Source organism: Chelonia mydas, chromosome 3, assembly GCF_015237465.2.
Source record: "Chelonia mydas isolate rCheMyd1 chromosome 3, rCheMyd1.pri.v2, whole genome shotgun sequence".
In the NCBI taxonomy this organism is placed as follows: Eukaryota; Metazoa; Chordata; order Testudines; family Cheloniidae; genus Chelonia; species Chelonia mydas.
Genome location: NC_057851.1, coordinates 132,717,065 through 132,730,151, shown reverse-complemented (window position 1 = coordinate 132,730,151; position 13,087 = coordinate 132,717,065). Strand labels below are relative to the sequence as shown.

The 13,087-nt window shown below is 39.6% G+C and overlaps 1 long non-coding RNA gene across 1 annotated transcript in view; it reads right to left on the bottom strand.

Moving 5' to 3' along the window:
- Positions 1 to 5,265: 5,265 nt before the first annotated feature.
- LOC122465129 overlaps positions 5,266 to 13,087 on the bottom strand; it is a 109,003-nt gene continuing 101,181 nt past the window's right edge. The window contains exon 3 of the long non-coding RNA XR_006289713.1: positions 5,266 to 6,864. This is a non-coding gene — a long non-coding RNA (uncharacterized LOC122465129). The remainder of the gene's footprint in view (positions 6,865 to 13,087) is intronic.

Genomic DNA, 13,087 nt, shown 5'->3' with positions numbered 1-13,087 from the left:
AGAGGTTGCAATAACCAAAGCCTACAGGACAAGAGTTTCCACTGTATGGCCAAAGAGAAAATGCTGTTTCATACAGAAGATGAGGAAGCAACAACATTTGGACATGGGTGCCCAGATACATCATTAATGATAGAAATGGCTACTTTAGAAAGATGTCATCTAGAAATAGGTTTAACTTAAACTGAGTCAAAAGCAAAAGAATTCAGAGTGTGCTGGGTCCAATGCAACTTTAAAAAAAACAAAACACGACTAAGGCTAGGGTAGCTCTATTGAAGCCCAGGATTTATAATAGTTTGAGGTTAGAATGTACTTGCTTCTCAGACACAAGAAAGTGTACTAAAATACCACTAAGACTTTAGAACGCACGAAAGCTCATGCTCAAATAAATTGGTTAGTCTCTAAGGTGCCACAAGTACTCCTTTTCTTTTCACCAAACTGTGATGTTATCACGATAAACAGGACGGGCTATAGAGTTCCAACTCTAATTCAGAATTTACTGTATATTCTCTACTACATGGATGTGGTTAGGGTGCGAGCCTGGCACTTATGTGACAGGTTCAAATCTCTTCACCACCAAAAATTTCCTAGGTGACTTCAGGCAAGTCACTTTACTTTATCTGTGCCTCAGTTTCCTATCTGCAAAATGTGGATATTAACACTGTAGGGATATTAACATTATAGGGATATTGTGAGGATAAATACATTAAAGAATGTTAGGCACTCAGACATTACAATAAAGGGGTACATGTAAGTATCTCAGATAAGATAAATCAAGCCCAAGAACCAGTTAAATGATACATCTTTTAGAAAGACAGCCATTCTTGATTTAAGAAATACAAGTGATGATGATTTTACCATTTCCCTCATTAAGCTTAGAGGTATAATATTGTTATAACATAGGCTTTATTATATAATTATTATAGTTATAAGAAAAAGCTTCCTTTAAATATGTAATAAAATGTCATCTACCTGCATTGACATTGTAAAAGCTCCAAACCTATCAACTGTGTAAGTATATAGGATGTGAGAGACAAAAGGTGAGTGAGGTAATATCTTTTAATGGACCGACTTCTGTAGGTGGAAAAGAAACTTTTGAGCTACACAGAGCTCTTCTTCAGGTCTGGAAAAAGTAATCCAAGTGTCACAGCTAAATACAAGGTGGGACAGGTTATGCATAAAGAGTTAACACATTGCAGGAGACCATTTAAAGTGAAGTGGGCAATTAATACCTCTACAGTTACAGGATGAAGGAGAATTAGTAGGTTACAAATTGTTGTAATGAGCCATAAAAGCAGTGTCTCTACTGAGCCCATGATTCCTGGTGTCTAGCAGAGTTATTAAAGTTTCCAGGCCCATCTCTTGAAAGTTTTTGTGCAAGATTCCTTTGAGCACTAGGACTGAGAGATCCAATATGGAGTGATAGCTTTGTGATGTGTTCGCCCACAGGTGATAGGTAGTTTTTGTCTTTTATCATTTTTCATGTGAGTTCATTTGAAAGGTGATTGTCTGGTTTCACCCAGATAGTAGTAGTTGGGGCATTTGATGCACTAGATGAGGTTTACCACATGTTGTGACAGGTATGTGTGGGATCCATGGATTTTGAAAGGTGGGTTGTGGGGCATGTTGATCATTACAGCAGCGGTTGTATATCTGCAAGTTTTGCATCTGTTGTTATGGCAGTCTGGTGCCACCTTGAGTTGGTGTGTCCCGGTCTGTGGGGAGCTTGCTTCTGATGATTCGTTTGGCAAGGCTGGGGAGTTGTTTGAAGGCCAAAAGAGGGTTTCAGGAAAGTCAGGATGTTGTCCCCATTAAGTATGGGTTATAATTGTTTGTTGATACTCTGTATGGGTCCCAATGTGGGGGAGGGTAGGTGACAACTAGGGGTGTGTGGTTGGTGATTTTCTGTTTTTTTCCATATTGAAGCAGGTTCTCTTCAGGTATTGGGTAGCTAATTTCATGACATGATCCACTTATCTAGCAGAATGTCCTTGTTTGGCAAAAGTTGTTTTAAGTGTGTTAAGATGTGTGTCCTGGACTATCTCCTCAGAGCATATTTTGTGGCACCTGAGAGTCTGGCTGTAGATAAGATTTGTTGGTGTCTGGGGTGGAGGCAAGTATGGTGATCCGTGGGTTTCTTGTATATAATTGTATATATGGGATATGTCAGCATCAGACTGTTAATCTTTCAGAGCCAGTGAGATGCTAGTTCAATTATGCTGATGTTGTTTTTCAAACAAAACATTGTAGAAATGTTTCCTTGACATCAGTGTCTGAAATGCCTTTGAACCCTTATGAAGCTATTGAATACATAATGATTCATACTTTGAAATAAATTCCATTGCAGTGGCTCTTTCCTATAAAAATGGTCAGAGAATCAGAACAAGGAACTCATTCACACATTAATTGTGAGATATAGCTATTGGCCTTTTATTGGTTCCTGTATAGATGAGTCGGGGAGCCCCGGGGGGTGGGGGGGAGACACAGGCTCCTATTAGTTTCAGTCTGAGCCTTTGAAGTAAAATATTTTGCTTACAGCTCATGAAAATAAATGCTCTTCAATAATAAGCCATTTAAAATATTGTCTGACTACTCTAAGATATACAAAAAAGACTTTTTACTAAAGATGTAAAAAGTGTACCTGGATAGATCATTGTGCTATTACTTTATGCCAAGGTTTATCCAAAAACTTATAAAACTTGCAAAATTGTAACTTCCTGAAATAAATAGGTTAGAAGAGAAACAGAAAATGTCCCTTACCTATACCAAAGCAAACAGGATGAAATAATAAAACTACTTTTACAATTGAGAGCAACCATTATACCATAAAATTATTTCCCCCTCAAAACTCACTATCTGGTTTTTCTGAACTATTTAACTGAATTCTCCAAGAAGTTTTCTACACTTTTTGACCATAGAAGTGCTGTGCTTTGGGGTATTTTTACTACTTTTCTAAACACACACATACACTAAATCAGATTTGGGAGTAATTTATTTTTCTTTTACATTGACATTGATGTATCCAGTGAACGTTTAATAACTAGGATTTCAGTGATATCAAACTTTTCTATGTAGTTTTACTAAAAGGAGCTACAAAGCCAGCAAGGGGGGGGGGGGGCAGGGGGAAAGGGAGGGAGAGAGAAATAAGAGGTAAAGGAAGGTAATGAGCTGTAGTTAAAAATTACTGATCTTCAGTGGCTACCAACTTCATAAAAGCTGGTTAGAGGGCCTAAAACATTTTCCAGAGAGGTCTGAATCACTGCAGTTTTCCAGCTTTATTATATATTGTTTCAAATTTGTAATAAGACATTTTCCCCTTAAGAGTGCCTTTGATTTTCACTAATATCAAGGGGTATTTTTGTGTACATATTCAGGAGCCAGCACCATGATGCTTCAGAGTAGCAGCCGTGTTAGTCTGTATCTGCAAAAAGAAAAGGAGTACTTGTGGCACCTTAGAGACTAACAAATTCATGCTGTGCATTTTGCAGCATGTATATAGTTCCCAATTCAGTTCCACAGTAAGTGACTGCATAAAATATAAGCAGAGAACAAAAATAAATTAAATGAGTTAAGGGTTTGCAAAAGTTGTCAGGCTCTTTGCTCTGCATACTAAAGATTTCTCTTTTAGCTAGATATTGACTTGGGTTGTGTGCATGCACATGGTTAAAAGGAGGTAGGTATTCCTTGCATGATACTGACCTCCATTGTAAAACACTTTGTGAATGTAAGAGCGAGGTATTATTATTATATTCTATGCAGCCTATCTGGACTTTAGACGCTGGCACACGGGGGTAAGCAGCCACAATCTTACAATCTCAGTGTTGCCAACTCTTGCAATTTGATAGTGAGTCTCACTAAATTTGCCCCCCCCTTAAAGCCCCAAGCTTCTAGAGTCATATGAGAATTTAAGCCTTCATCAATAAATAAGCAAAAAATGAAATTCCTATCCCTCATGTTTGCAGAGAAAATGCTGAATGTGGAACTGGACACAGTACTCCAGTTGAGGCCTAATCAGAGTGGATACAGCGGAAGAATTACTTCTCGTGTCTTGCTTACAACAAGAAGTAAGGATGGATGTTTGCTGTTTTTGCAACAGTGTTACACTGTTGACTCATATTTAGCTCGTGGTCCACTTTGACCCCCAGATCCCTTTCTGCAGTACTTCTTTCTAGGCAGTCATTTCCCATTTTGTATGTGTGCAACTGATTGCGTCTTCCTAAATGGAACACATTGCATTTGTCCTTGTTGAATTTCATCCTATTTACTTCAGACCATTTCTCCACTTTATCCAGATGTTTTGAATTTTAATCCTATCCTCCAAAGCACTTGCAACCCCGCCCAGCTTGGTATCATCCGCAAACTTTATAAGTGTACTTTTTATGCCATTATCTAAATCATCCAAGTCAACTTGAGGATATGGATAGGTGCCCCTCTCCTTTGGAGAGAATAAATTCCAAAGACAAGGGACTCACCAGGAGATTGCCTGCCAGCGGCTTCCTGTATTACAAACTGAAGTATCTGTCATTAGTTTGCTGCCTCTGATTGTACCTATGGCAATATAGCACACGGAGAGACAGTGTTGCAAGGAGGCAGGTGTTGTGTTGTGTATTGGGACTTCTTACAGTAAGACAAACAACACCATCCAGAATCCAAAAGGCAGTCAGAGCAGACCATGACGGACCAGTGTTGTGTTCTGGTAACATATTCCACTTAACAAGCAGACCACAGCATTCTGCACTAGTTTCAGCTTACAAATGGGTTTAAGATGTTGCCATAGGTCAGACATATAATGAGGAATGAGTTGTTACTAACATCAGATATGGAATCTGTTCAGCTCTATAGCAAATAGAATATAACTGCACAAGGCACTATACTCTCAAACACGCACTGCAGTTCAGAATATTCTCTCCCTCTCTCTCTCTCTCTCACACACATACACACGATTTGTTAGCCAAAACAAATTTGTGATTACACACTCCCACCCCCATCCTGCAAACGTCAGAAAATCATACGCACGAACCTCAATTTTTTTAAAGAAAAGCCTGTGCTTGAAAGATTTTAAACTAAGAAATATGAAGATAAATTGGTTTTAGGAACTTGTGACAGGACTTTGCCTGAGAAATTTGATTAGCCTTTTAAAGCTTAGAAAGTAAACTTCTCTGCTCCTATGGTACTTACCTTCTATAATGTTCTGATACGGCAGCAGAACTGAATGCTCTGGTTTTCTAGCAGGTTTTAGCCACATGAATATAAGGACAAAAATGATTACTCCTTCAAAGAAACTACATTAACAAAAATACACCACTGAGCACTTAAATAGAAAACACAAACGCAGCCTGATTTGCCAGTGAGAATTCTCTGCAGGCCAGCTATTTAACAGGCAGTGAAATATCCTCTCTGGCATCATCAGAAGTGTTATTGACAGGCATAAGCAGGATTTTCACACTTTTATACAAGAAGAAAAAAATGGTAAATATTGAAGTCCCGTAATACTTCATACGTTGTGACTAACTACTTCCTTTCCACAACATAATGCTGGTAAGTGTAAATATACACCTGATATTGGGCATCAAATAGGTAATTTTACAATGCAGATCTCTGCTCCCAGACATTGCCATTCAGTGAATGATAGTTTAGCTAGGCAACTTTTTCTCCCTCCACACGGAAAAACTGGAGTATGTTTATCTCCATAGTTAAATATTGAATAGCTGCTCTGTTTTTATAAGAGGAATGAGTTTTCTGTACCATTTTTTTTGGTAAGTTATTTGTCTGTAAATCTAAAGTCAGCCGATTCAGCTTTGATTTTAGTCATCCTGTAAAATGCACTACAAGTTTACTAATCACGAAATATTCAGAAATATGACTTTTCAAACCAATAAATTAAGCAGAACACTTTGGGATTCAATGTAATTTTTGATTACTTCTCTATCTATGAGCTACATGCACATCTCACCAACCACAGTCTCTTCCCCTTTCATTGAATATGCAAAGGACCATCAATGCCAGATTATCAGTAAAAATAGGGGCTGAAGCCAAAATGTCAGACACAAAGTCTGGATCTGAACTTTGACTTCTGTAATGGTTCAAATCAGATTCTGAATTTTGGAGGTTGAAATCTAGGTTCTAATCCCAGTTTTCACAAATTTGGAGGCTTGGAATTTGATGCACTATACAGAGACGTTTGATTTGCAAACTCCTATCTGAATTGGTGTAGAAGATCACGGTTTTGGTTCAGACTCATGTCCAAATAAAATATGTGTGTTAAGATCCAAGTCTCTGCTCTATAAAGTAGTGTGCTCAGTACATGGTATAATGTGATCTCTAGTTTGGTGTGAAGTCCTCTGTTTGACTAGGTGATATTCTTCATTGCAGCAACCATCAAATGTCATTACACTCCCCAGATAACAGATTTTTTTACCTGTTCAATTTCTTTTCCATCCACTTATAACTTTGCATCTATTGTCCAATTTCCTACCTTCATAATCTTGGTTTTCTCTGCATTTATATTAAATAAATTAAATTTATATTAAATTTTTCAAGCTTCCCTTTCTACCTCTGACGTAAAGGCAATCATTCCATTCCACGTCATGCTTAGTGTAAATCAATATCATCAGCAAAGTCAAAATTTTGTAACTCATCTCTGCTAACCTATTTTACGCTATCCATGCAACCTTTCGTTGCCCATTTCCTCACCCACTCTATTGCTAGTGCAAAGAATAACTGGTGTAACACAGTCTCAATACTGAATCACTCACCAAGACTTGTATCTGGCACATCAACATCCATCAGATAAACTCATTAGTAGGTTGATCAGCTTGTCTGGTATCCCATAGCTTCCAGCAATATTCTACAGGGTCTCTCTGTGGACTGTAAGAAAGCATGCAATAAAGTTGATTAAGATGGGTTTTTGCCAAGCAGTAGCTTTTTCTATTAAAAAAAAAAAGCTTTGTCAAAGAGTGAACATCACAACATGATCTATTTGAACAGAACCCAGCTTCTTGTTCTTGTAATATTTCATCCACTACTGCCTTCATTCTATTCAGCATAATGGTAGCCAATACTTTGCTTGGGATTGATAGCAGTACAATACCTGTCTTTCATGCGTGAGTGAGATCACTCTTTCTTAGCAATGCCACAATGATACCATCTTTCCAGTATTGTGGCACTTGTTCTATCACCTATATTTAATGTTTTTAAGCTGTTCAATCTGAATTTCTCCTCCCAGCTTTAGTACCTCTGCTTTAATTTTGTCAGTCCCAGGAGCATTGCCCTGTTTGAGGTCTTTAATGGCTGATTTAATTAATTTGTTATAAGTCCCTCCATTTCTAACTTTAGCACAGGCATTTCTTTTGAACCGGTGCATGATTGTAGGCTCTGGACAACTTAATATGGAATGGAAATATCCCTTCCATCATATAGCTTGTTCTTCATACATTTTCAATATCTGTCCATGACAGTCCCTGATGGGTATCACCTATGACGGTCTGGTTCTTCCAGAGTCATCCTTCACTGTTCTATAGAGCTACTTGAAGTCTCCCCTCAGTGCAGCTTCTTCTGCCTTTGCAGTCTTGTCCCTAACCCAGGCATTTCTATCTTGCCTGTGTCTCCTCTTTATTTTTGTGTGTGTGCCTTTCTCTATACCTAGCACCTGTTTCTAAGAGTTCAACCTATATGTGGCAGGGCACACTTGTTCCTGCCTACTTTCTAGCCCACAAACATCTGAGACCTTCTGGTAAAAATGACTTATGCAGCTTATTTACAGTATTCTTTCCTACTACCTTTACAGACTATGCATGATCATATCAACAGTACCTTAGAGCCCTCAGCTCCTGAGCCAAGGAAGGGAGAGGTTGCTGTGGTTGCCTGCCCACCTGTCCCTCTTTCTCCCCTACCCTCTTTCCCACAACTTTCCTATGCCTTTTGTACCCTTTTTGGCTAATGGAGTTAATTAGTTTTTAAAACTCTCTTCAGCCCATCTCAATCTCTCACTTCAGCACAGTTTCCATAGTCATGTGTGCTCTGGGGCAATTAACTGGCGTTGCAGTGATCAGAGTGCTGGCTCAGCTGCTGTTGCCCAGTACTCTGTCACGCTGCCTTGGGCTGTTCCTTTTTTGCCTTCAGAGCTTTCCACTCATCAGTTGCTGACCATGTTCCACATGCAATCCATACATCTTTCTTCCACCCTCTTCACTGGCCCACTACTTCTTCTGATGTTCCAACTATCATCTTCTTCTAGTTTGATCATCTGTCTTCCAGAATTTCATCACACTGGTCCTGTAAAACTCTGGAATAGTTACTAAATGCAATCTGATAGGTGTTTCTTTATCCTTGAACTTCTCTACTGCTATAACACGTTTTTTGGTCCCTCTCTGTGGCCACTAAAAGATAACGATCTGAGCCAACATCTGCTCCTGCGCTGTGTCTGACATTTAGTAAAGAAGGTGTCCATCTCTTAGATATAATCACATGGTCTACTATTTGTTTGATGGTTGCACTGTCTGGTGATCTCCATGTGACCTTGTGAATACTTTTGGGCTAGAAGAGTCTTTGTCCTATCTTTAGGGCGTTTTGTGCCAAAGATTCAAAAGCCATCCACCATCAGTTTGGATGCCTTCTACTGCCTTGCCCATGACTCCATACCAGCCAGTAGAGTTGTTGCCAATTTGTGCATTGAAGTCACCTATCATCAACTTGATGTCATAGTTAGGCATATTATCCAATACTTGCTGTACCTGTTCATAAAATGTATCCTTTTGACTTTTCACAAGACAATTTTATAGAGGAAAATGTTTCTCCTCTGTATCTTTGTAAATACTTTACATTCTTATTTTCTGTATCTTTATATAACTAGATCTACTAGCCAGAATTGCCAGGGTAAGCAGAGGAATAAAGTCTTATTGTATTGCAATCATTTATGATCTCATGCATAAGTTGGAATAATTATAGTCTTTAGGAAGAAATATTCTGTCTCACCCTGAGACCCTTCTTGCAAGCTATGGAACATGTTTACATGAAGCACATTACAAGGGGTGCTAGATTTTTGTTGTTGCTGCCCACCACAAAGACTAGTAGAGAAGATAAAGAGGAGAGAAGCTGCTTCAGCTTACTGCTGGAGGCATTTTGGACTATTGTTGGTGATCTGATTGGCTGAAATATATGTGCAAACATATATCCTCAAGGGCATGATGTAACCAGGGGTAAAATTTGGCCATGTGTATAGGACAGCAGGCTGCTATTTTGCCCTCCAGAACTTGAGCTGTTTGGAAGGCAGATGTAGTCATACCTGTAGCCAAGGGAAGAAGGTTAACATCTTCACTTCCAGTCTCTGAAAAGAGTCTACACACCCTGTTCACCTTAGGTGATCTGGTTCCTAGTATGATTTCTGACTTGAATTGTGTTTGCCACTCCTGTTGCAGCAACCATGTCAATATTTGTTAGGGGGCTTATTCCTTCACCCACTTACTTCCCTGGTCCTTCTCACATGAACAGAGAGCAACAATACCTGAAGTCCAAAGGTGCAAACAATTCGATGTTTATTGGGGTGAACTTCCAGCAAGCATGATTCCAGGTTCCTTCCTTAGTGTCCCCCTTCCTAGCTCTGACACCACAGAGCCTTACACCTGTGTCCCTGTTCCCATTCCTGCCCTTAGCCAAATATGATTCCAATTTCCCCACCCCCATTCCCTGTTCCCATTTCCCCCTTTAGCAAAACATGATTCCAGTTTCCCCACCCCCATTCCCTATTCCCATTTCCCTTCCACGCCCCCCCCACCCTCCACTTCCTGATTGACTGCAGACTATATAGTAAAACTTGAGTTCTGCTTAGCTATACCTTAGCCAATCATTTTACTGAAATTTAACTAACCAATCCTAACATATTGTAACATGATTATGTAACCAATTATATCCCACCACCTTAATTAGTTTACACCCAGCAAAATTAATTATACAGCAGACAGGAACAATCACAGAACCAGACAGAGATCATGCAGACAAACAATAGGGAAGTGGGGACTACAGTGATAGAACAAACACAGAAATGAGGATTTCACATCCCCGCTATTGATAAGTGAGTTCTTGCCAGACAGGATGCTATCAAACTAAGTTTCCTTTTACATCTTCTAGGCACTTCCCCTTCTCTGGAGGCGATAAGCACTATCAGGACAGGATTGTATTCCTAAAAGCCCAATAGCACCTTCTTTCAATGTGACTAGTTTGGAATGTGAGGATGTGACCGGTCGCTTCCCAGCTTATGGCTGCCTCTGCTGCTTAGCCAAAGATCTTAGCCTAAGAACAGGGCCTCAGACTGTCACAGTAAGAGAAGGACCTTACACTGGCAGACAGTGATTTTGATTCTTTCTTTTATACCTCTATAACTAGCTAAGTGATAAGAATACACCTAAATTCTTAGAGTATCAGCCTTTACAGACAAGCCTGAATATCTGGATCCTAACAATATTCTCAAGTTCTTTTTCAGTTATGAGTCCTATAAGGAGACTTCACCTATTCCTGAGTGTAAACTAGCGATGGTGGGCTATTTCCAAGGGGATTTTTATATCCCGATTGCACTACACATTTTTCCTTGTTCTGCTTCCGTCCCACCCCCAGAAATAAGGGGATAAGAGTCTGAGCCTGGGAACCTCTAAGTAACTAGATAGATATCATTTACTTGTGCTGTAAATATTTCCTTTAAATTGTGTGTCTGACAACCCACTGGTAAAATTGCATGTGACAGAAAATGTATGTTGCTTTCAGTACAAATGTGGTACATGCAAATGAATGGATGTTGAATGATTTTCCTTGTTTATGTTTTCTGCCCAGCAGATTTGTTGTGGTGGTGGTGGTGGTGTGTCTGAATGCAAGCTTAAAGTATGCAAGTCTTACTTTGGGGTAAGAAAGGGAAACAAACATGTTAAAGATTCTGTACCTTCAAGAGGGATTTCTGATTTAAGAAATAATTGTTCTTTCTGGGGTAAAGTAAATAAGAGACTGATTACGAAATTAATCTTATGCTATACAACCCAGACAGGACTGGTCTATAAAAATGATTCAAGTCCTATTAAAGGACTAAGTATACTGTAAAATGTGGGTTTGATCATGCAAAAGGATAGCTAGTGACAGACAGCAATCTGCTACTTACTAAAAGTGTCCTTCTCAAAACCTGCAGCTCCCCAGAAAAGAAATCTGGTGGGAAGCAGGAGCTTCTCATACTTGGGAGAGTAGTGTGAACTTTGATCTTAGGCCCATGGTCTATTGGGAAATGTAATTTAGTAAAGTACTCAGACAAATATTTGTAAAGGTCATTGCTTTGTGATTGTTTAGATTCAGGAATATGGGTTTACAAAGGGACCTTTTGTATTATTGGATGAGGACAATTAATCTCTTGCTAGAGGCAGCAAATGAGATCATTAAACTCACTAGAAAATTTTACATTTGCCACGTGTGTTGTAGGATAGGGTGAAGTGGCATAGTTTGTGATACATATCACCCACACCCACACACAAGAACTGGAATTATGCTTCTGATTCAGAGGCAGCTATAATGCCAATCTGGCTATAAAATTTCAGGCAATGATGCATGCCCTTTATTTTATTTCTTCTTAGTTAAACATGTTATCTTCCAACAAGACTCAGTCCTCACTGAAATAGAACAGCCTGGTCTGCTAGCAGCACATAGGGTTGTTTTGTTTTTGAATGGAGGGGACAATTTTACTTCATTTGGGTGCGGGATTATGAAGAATATCATTCCACCATATAATGAAGGCTGAGATGAACAATTAGTGGCACTCTTATAGTCAAATTTAGGGACTGCAAAATGAGGGAAGTGGCACTAACTTGGTTGGAGAACTGTGCTTTCATACTTGGTAGTGCTCTAAAATAGATAATGGTCAAAGATTCACCCCATGGTTATAGGGGAGAGAGTACACACACATTCAGTTGACACCCCCTGTAGGCATAGCAGTGCTGAAAAGGGAACTGCCCTCTGGAAGTATGTGGCGATGGAGGTACGACTGCTGCTACCCTCCTTCATGGTCTAGGGGAGAGCAATTTTTAAATGCAGCTTGGCGTGTCTAAGAGCATTGCCATTAGAAGCTCCCCAGGAAATGGCTTGAATCACTGCATCTCCAGCCAGTCCACCCCATCTTCTTCCTGGCTTTCTGTACCCACTATATGGCTCTGTCAGCTACTCCAGTGCCTCTGGCAGAAGAGAGAATGTGGGTGGTGTGCAGTCCACTGACCTCAGCCTTTCTGTGCTGGAAGCTGGTGGCCTTAATGTCATTAGCACAAACTCATAGAACCCAAGTCGTGTATCTGCCTCATTGTTCTGCAGTAGGTCATTGCAGTTTCGCTTTGTATTTCTGACATGCTAGAATTTAAAAAAAAATTAAGAATAATCTTTCCTTGCACTTTCAATGTTACTATATCCCAATTTGTCACATCCAATTTTTGCTAGTCTGAGTGACAAGGAGAGCCTGGGTATTTGAATTAACAGATAGGAACATATGGTGAACTAATGAAAAATGGGTAGTTCATGTCCCAGGAATTCTTTACTACTTACAGAAGGTAGCTCATGTGTGGAACTTCAAAGAAGGGTTTAGATCATCCATAAACTGGAGATATGCACAAAGAATCACCACCTTGTACCAAAAGGTGCTTTTTCTACAATTTGCAATAGTCTAAAAAGAGATGTCACTTGAAAAAAAAAAAACCACACCCTGGGAAAATGAACATTAGAGGCATCTTAACAGTCCCTTTTGGGGCTCTGATTGGCTGCCAATTGATGTAATTTGACTCCATCAGCTGCTGAGAACAAAGGGTATGTCTACACTATGAAATTAGGTCAATGTTATAGAAGTCGATTGTTAAAAATCGATTTTTATACAGTCAATTGTGTATGTCCCCACTTGCACAGTAAGTCGGCGGAGTGTGTCCTAGATACTGTGGCTAGCATAGACTTAAGGAGCGGTGCACTGTGGGTAGCTATCCCACAGTTCCCGCAGTCTCTGCTGCCCATTGAAATTCTCGGTTAAGCTCCCAATGCCTGATGGGGCAAAAACATTGTCGAGGGTGGTTTTGGGTACATGTCATCA